This window comes from Anas acuta, chromosome 6 (assembly GCF_963932015.1).
Source record: "Anas acuta chromosome 6, bAnaAcu1.1, whole genome shotgun sequence".
Classification (NCBI taxonomy): domain Eukaryota; kingdom Metazoa; phylum Chordata; class Aves; order Anseriformes; family Anatidae; genus Anas; species Anas acuta.
Window position 1 is genome coordinate 897377 of NC_088984.1, and position 7065 is coordinate 904441.

A 7065-nucleotide genomic window follows, 5' to 3' on the forward strand; every position below is an offset into this window, starting at 1 on the left:
TGGCAGGGGGAGGCCAGGAGGCAGCACGGCTGTGTGAAGGGCAGCAGCACCCCAGCACCTTCCCCAGACTTCTGCCTTTGAGCCATTTTCATGCAAGAAAATTGGAAAATCACCATGGTGAAAGGCCACCTCCCAGCCCCGAGCACACTGCTTTGACAAAACTCAGGTTTATCTCCCCAAAACCGCTTTGTCAGACCATTATCTATACTAGGGAAGGGCATCTTAAAGGACCTCCTAGTAGACGTGGCATTTTCTACTAGGCTTTCCTTTATTTTGGCATTAGCTGAAGTACTAGCAATATTTTAATACTCTTCATCATATGCCACAAAAGACACAGGATGGGTGATGTATCAGCTCAACGTCGCTGGAGCCACCACAAGTTACGGAATTCCCTGGCTTTTAAATGCTTGATCTTGCAACATTAACATTGCATTAACACTGGGGGGTTTTGCATTTAATTTTATAAAGGCCAGGGGGGAAATAAGCTATTTCCCTGCTGCCCATATTTGAAATCCATGCTTAAGTGCACATTGGGTCAACCCCTAACCAGATGTAAGTACACAGCCAAGTTATTGGATTTCTTGATGATGAATAGAGATCAGAAAACGCACCTGTCTGGCTGCAGAGAGGTTTGCATAAAAATGAAGATTATGTACACCTGCATATGTAAAATATTGATGAACAGAATGAACTGTATGTATGTAGAAACCACAACACCAGTTTTCAAATAAAGCGAAGCACAGTAGTTTTAAACATAAATCTCCGCTCAGCGGGCTAACAGTGAAATGAGAAGTTGGTAGCCAGGTCCTTGTTAGCTGACTTGATTTCCTGCTGCATAAATCAGCTGGAAAGGTGCAACAGCTCTCATCTGTCAGTCAGCTCCAGGTGAGGCCTGTAAGCACACTGAGTGCTGCTTACCTCTTGCTCCGTGTCCAAAAAGGATCGGTTGTGGATGCGTTCAGGAAGGACTGGCTGAGTGCGGTCAGCGCAGGGAGCAGCAGCATACGGCACAGGGCTGGCCAAACCCTCGTGGCATCCTCAGCATCCCCGGTGTCCCCAGCGCCCCCAGTGTCACCCGTGTCCCCAGCACCCCCCTTCTGCCACAAGTCTCCCAGCTGATGGCCGATGTGAGCCTGCTGAGGCCGGACCATGTGGCATGCTGGGCACCTGGGCACGTGTGACTCCTGGAGGTGCTGCAGTCACCTCTGGCACCACCTCGGATGCTTTATTGACTTATTTTGAGTTTCACAGAAGTCTCCAGCCCTCTGTGGTTTCCAGCTCAACAGTGCATCCTCTGCTCATTTCCCATCCCCCTGGCTGACCGCAGGCAGAGCAGGGCACAGCTTTTGGGGGGCTCCTACACCAGGGTCCCCACGTGGCCAGTGCTGCCCCTCTGTCTGCCGGGCACCCAAGGCTGCAGGGGCCAGAGCCTCACCTTCCCTGCTGCCAGCACGAATGGTGGCAAGACGTGAAGCTGCCACTCAGTGGGCTCTCTTTTCTGTGCTAGTACTGCTTGGCTCGATGTATTTTGTTCTACCCAAAAGGGGAATGCTTCCAAGTTGATTTCTCACCGGTTTTATATTCCCTTTAATTTAGAAAAACACATATAAATAGCAGAAGGTATATTTCATGTGTACACACCACTTTTGCAATGGCTTCATTATTGTGTGTGAAATTAAAATAACATATTGATGATAATTTTAGCCTGCTTTATTGTTAGCGAGCATGCAGGGAAGGCGGGCGCTGGTGGAGCAGCAGGTCCCCAGCTGTGTGCTCTGTCTCCAACAAGGGGACAGTGCCTGGGGCCAGGCTGCTGCTGCTTTGCAGTGGGCAGAAGGGCTGGGCAAGGGGACATGGGACTGGGGGACATAAGGGGCCCACATATCCCTGGCATTTCCTCCCTGCGGGGCCCTTAGCAGCTCTGCCTTAACGGCACGGTTAAGCCCGTAAAAGACTTACAATTAATTAAGCATTATTTTTAAATTAAGAAAAATCTCTCCCATGTCAGGGCAGTTCCATGCCATGGCAACCAAGCCTTCCTCCCCTGCTCACCTCCGCAGCATCGATGCCAGGGAGCAAGTCTTAATGCACCCACAGCTGGCGATGCGAGGGCACCGGGGCGCTGGTGGCACGGCCCTGTGAGCCTCGGCACGCTGGCGTGGGCTTGGTCACTTGTGTGGCATGGAGAGGCTGGTAGGGCAGGGATTTGTGGCAGGTGGGATTTGTGGCATGGTAAAGAAGGCAGAGAAAGCAGGTGCTGTGAAAGGACCCTTACAAAAAGTAGGTTAGAAAATACCAGTGATAACCATTTTAATTCATCTCCCCTGACACGAGTAGGAACTTTCTCTTACAACTGAATATAAATAGGAGTCGGACATAGCATTACTATATGAATAAATGAATTAATCAATCAATGACAAAAACATACTATGTAATCAAAAGATTTTTCATGTTAAGATTAATTTAGTGTAATACACGCCTAAATATTACATAAGCCCCCTTGACATTGAATTATATTACCCACAATAGGAGGGGAGCGGGCTGCGAGCCGCAGGAAGGCAGGACAGGGGCTGCAGGTTATCAGCCTCGTCCCCTTTGTTCCTCTGGCAGCCGATAAGGAGGGAGGCAGGGGGTGGGGGCAGCTGGACCGAAACCCTGCAGCTCTCAGGGCAAGGGTGCTCCCCCACGGGCCGCAGGGACACCTGGCTGCAGCCGCCAGGACCTCCCGAGGGGCAGCACGGGCAGAAGGAAAAGCTGCGTATTCCTCCGTGCTGAGGATTTGGGGCTTTGCCCTTCCGAGCTCGTGGGAGCCCGGGTGTTCCTGCAGGACCCCACACACCCCGCTTCCCCGAAAGCGCTGGCAGCTGAGGGCTCTGCGATCCTTCTAGAACTGGCGTGTAAGGCTTTGCCTGCACAAGTTAATTAATCTAATGAGGCAACTTCTCCTGATATGTGTTCTATACTCTTTCTCTGAGCAAATGATCACACATCCTAAAAATATAATCTTTATTCTTCATTTCAAGTTATGCTTGGAAGTGGAGGTTAGACAAATTCAGCCTTGAAAGAAAATGTAATTTCTTAGCAGTGAGCATAATTAAACATATGGAACAGTTTCCAGGGAGGTAGCACACCCCCGTGGCTTAGTCATTAAAATGAGCTTACGTATCCGGCCGGCCGATCTGCTTTAACTCCGCTCAGTGGTGGACGATCCTGCTGGTCAGTGCTTGGCCTTGGCCCTGCAGCCCCAGTCCGTGATGATGTTGGGGGTCCTGGGGAGCAGAGGCCACCCGCAGCCACTCGCAGGGTGCGCATGCAGTCCTGTGGCACAGCTGGGGGGCAAGGGGACATCGGTCCTCTTGCGCCCAGGGAGTGTATAGAGGATACAGCATGGAGAAGGGACAGCAGATAAAATGCTGTTCTCCTTAGGCTGTTGGGATTACACCACCATCCATCTGAGAAGGCTTGAAAAAAAAAGGAAGCTCCTATTTGTCCTTGTGAGGGTCTGAAAGCCACCCAACCTCAGAGGTGTGTTGTACAAAAAATACTCCTGGTTCATGTGTGCTTGTGCAGAGGATGGCAGGACTGAGGTGTTCGTGCTGCCCCGTGTGCCAGGAACCCACAGGCACCGAGCACGGCTGATGGCAGCAGCTGAGGACATTTGTCCCCACAGGTGCCTCTGGGTGGCTCTGCCGAAGGCAGGACCATGATCTTCAAAAGCTCACACGTCGTGGATGCCGTTCTCCCTGCACATCCAAGGTGTGATCTTGGAACTTTTGGGCAATTCAAGTAAGATGGATGGGCCAGAAAGCAGTAAAAGATGATGTGGTGCTTATTTGTTCGGTGCTGGTAAGATGATGCCATCTGGGGAAGAACCTTTTGATTTTGCATTTGCGTTGTATATTGATTTCCTTTAAAACAGAGACACGGGCTATTGCTAATACCTGTCTAGTTAATACCTCATGGCAACTCCGGTCTTACATTGAATGAAGCAATTTGGTAATGTATGTAAGAAAACATACTTCTGTACATATAATACTTTGTCTTTCTATATTTCCAATCACAATTTGCATAGATTTCAACTGAAAAAAAAAAATGGAGTGTTGAGGATCAAGTATGCTATCCGAGGAGATTCTTGCAAGGTAGACTTAGGTTAGACTTACTCATCTGGCTGGTGCTGCAGGAGGAGGCAATCTCATTTTGCAAGAACCAAAGAGGGGCCATCATAATGAAATTTTTTTTCCAACACATTTCTCTACAGAATTATCCACAGCAATTTGCTCCCGCAGTTTTGTGGGGACAGCCCTCCTGTTGTGAACACTGAAGGAGCAGGAGATCTGCCTGGTGCTCCAGCCCGCGCTGAGCGGTGCCACCAGGGCTGATGCTGGCCAGGTGTGGGCAGAAGGCTCCGCACTGAAGGACCTGCCAGGCAGTGCCTCCTCCTTGGGCTGTGGCTGCGAGGTCTCAGAGGACGGTGCAGGAGGCAGCTCCCCTCCCTTGCCGTGGTCCTTGCACCTCCAAATGCCGGGCTGCAGGTGCAAACCAGGTAGTAGGAAATGCATGCATTCGCTTTGCACCTGCAAAAGAAATGAGGCTTATTCTTTTGCAAATTTACCCCATAATGAGAAGCATATGTTATAGAACATGATTTTCTACAAACCAAGCATTTGCTTCATAGTTTATGGTTAAGTCTGAATGTAGTCACAGCTGTCATGGGAATTATGGGTTCCTTGATTTTCATAATTAAAAAGAGATAGAGGAAAAGAGGGGGGGAAAGGAAGCAGCAGGCGGGTGCTGTGGGCACTGCCCGCAAACATGCAGCAGGGCTGCTCTGTGGGAAGGAAAACTCCCCGGTTGGAAATTCAGTGAAATGTTTCTTATAGCAGTAGGCTGTTCACAGAACACTGTCTGCCTGATTCAGTGGTCAATTAAATAGAAGACATTCCAAAAAAAAAAACCCAACAGATTCTGTTTTGGGGCTCTTGGGAAATCATTACTGACTAGTGACCTCTCTTAACCTGGATAAGGTTCACGCAGGAGATGTCAAAGCATGAAGCATAGCAAATATCCTTGAGCATGTACAATTACAAATGTATTAAAGGGAAACAAGGACCATATGATAAATGGGAAAAAACGGTTTATAAGGGACAGTGAGTGGAAGTTTTCAAACAAAGCCAAACCAATTTCAGCAGGGGTTGTACCTCTGGAGCTCCAGCCACGATGTCCCACTGGGAATGGAGCCAGACCTGTTGTCCTGTGCTCTTGGCAGCACGGATACTTGCCTGTGCACTGCAGAGGATGACACAGTGTGTGAAGGAGGCATTAAAGGTCTGCCCAGTGAGGAGTCTGGGGACAGAAAGGGCTGTCTGCATAACACTGGCTTATGAGAACCAGCTCAAAGCCTGGGGCTTCTTCCTGAAAGGCACCTTCACAGCACAGCCACGCAGGGCCAGAGGACTACCTGAGTTTCCCAGGTGGCTTTCTGCTGCCATTGACGCCCTTCCTGGAGGAGTCCCCAGGCTGTGAGGAGCTGTGGGATGCTGCTGTGTTCATGGTGCTGCTCCGGCCCCCAGCAAGCGGACCCCGGCCGTGCCCCCAGCCCCACTGAGCTCTGCAGTGCCCAGCATCCGACAGGGCTGAGCTCCCTCCATGCTGAAACCTCGGGGAACCTTTGCTGCTGCTGCTCCTGAGCAGCACCATGAACCAGAGAAACAGCTTTGGCACAAAACTCCGGGGTGCTACAGGCACAACGTTATTTGGAAACACCTCTGGAAATAAAGGGCATGATCCTCCTGCCACTGCAACACTGCTCGTGCTGCCTCTGTCCCGGTGTCATCCGTGTTTGTGACCACAAAGAAACTGAAGATGCAAGGTGCAGGCCATGAAGACCTGGCCGAGGGATCCAGGCAAAGTCTAGTGCTGTACAAACAGGGCCTGCTTTGTGTCAGGCGCCTGCCTCTTCTGAAGCATTCCCCACAATTATAGCTCTATGTAATTAATAATGTTTTCATGAAGGGCATTTTCCTTGCATTGGGAAACAATGGCAATCACATTGACTGTATATCAACCAAAATACAAGTCACTTGGGGAATAAAGCAAAGATGTAATTGAGGATCCACTATTTATCACTCTTTCCAGAATTATTGAACGCACGGCACTAATACTTCTGACATACACGCTCTTCTCAAGCACTCGCTTCATTGTCGTCAGATTTTTTTTAAAAGGAAATAAAACATCTAACTACTTTAAAAAGTCTCTTTGACTTTCAATCATGAGCGTGTTGCTTATTAGTGAGATGAATTTATAGGTAAGGCGCTAATCTTTTATAATCATCCTTTTATAGGCAGATGCCATCAGGTTTGCATAAGTAGTGACATTAACCATTATAGCTTTAAGTAGAAATCAGAGTGCAGAAATGTAAATAACTACTGGATTTTAATATGTAATTAGTGATGTGAAACCTTAGTTGCAGCATTTAATTACAAAAAATCGTTATGTTTCACCATGCTCACCAGCCCGGGGACCTGTGGTGAGGGGAGCAGAGCCGTGGGCTCACGGCGCTGACCCAGGACCTCCCCCGGGGGCTCCCCAGCTCCGGGACAGCTCTGCGAGGGCTTGTGCTGCTGGGTGAGAATATCCCAGAACCAAATCCTAAATCCTGTCGATTTGTGGGGGTTAGCTGGTTCAGCTCATTCATGGTGGCAGGAGTTTTAGCTGTTCGACTAGCCTTTAAGACTGCGTCCTGAGGGGAATGGGGCAGCCCCCACCGGGATGGGACAAGGGTTTTCCTGCCTGGGGCAGCCGGGATGGCCACACACGGGGAGGGAAGGGCTGTCACGCCTTGGTGCCTGTGGCCCAGCTGCACAGGGGCTGGGAAGATCTTTTTTCTCCCCCAGGGCAGCAGCCCAGCTCCCCACCCATCACCCAGCCAAACACCGCAGTATTTCGTGGTAAGTCTCCAGTGTCCCTTCAGAAAGGCTGCTGGCAGAGGTAAGGAGGGGATGAAAGAAGAGAAGCAGACAAAGGACAGAGGGCAAGGCATGACTCAGTTTATGTAGAGTGCACCCA

The 7065-nt window shown here is 49.9% G+C and overlaps 1 long non-coding RNA gene across 1 annotated transcript; it reads right to left on the reverse strand.

The window, feature by feature from the left end:
• Positions 1 to 3727: 3727 nt before the first annotated feature.
• Positions 3728 to 5605, reverse strand: LOC137858711 (uncharacterized). The gene is made up of 2 exons (XR_011097940.1): positions 5199 to 5605; positions 3728 to 4574 (listed from the first exon to the last, which is right to left on the reverse strand). It is a non-coding gene; the product is annotated as an uncharacterized lncRNA (long non-coding RNA).
• Between the last annotated feature and the right edge of the window lie 1460 nt (positions 5606 to 7065).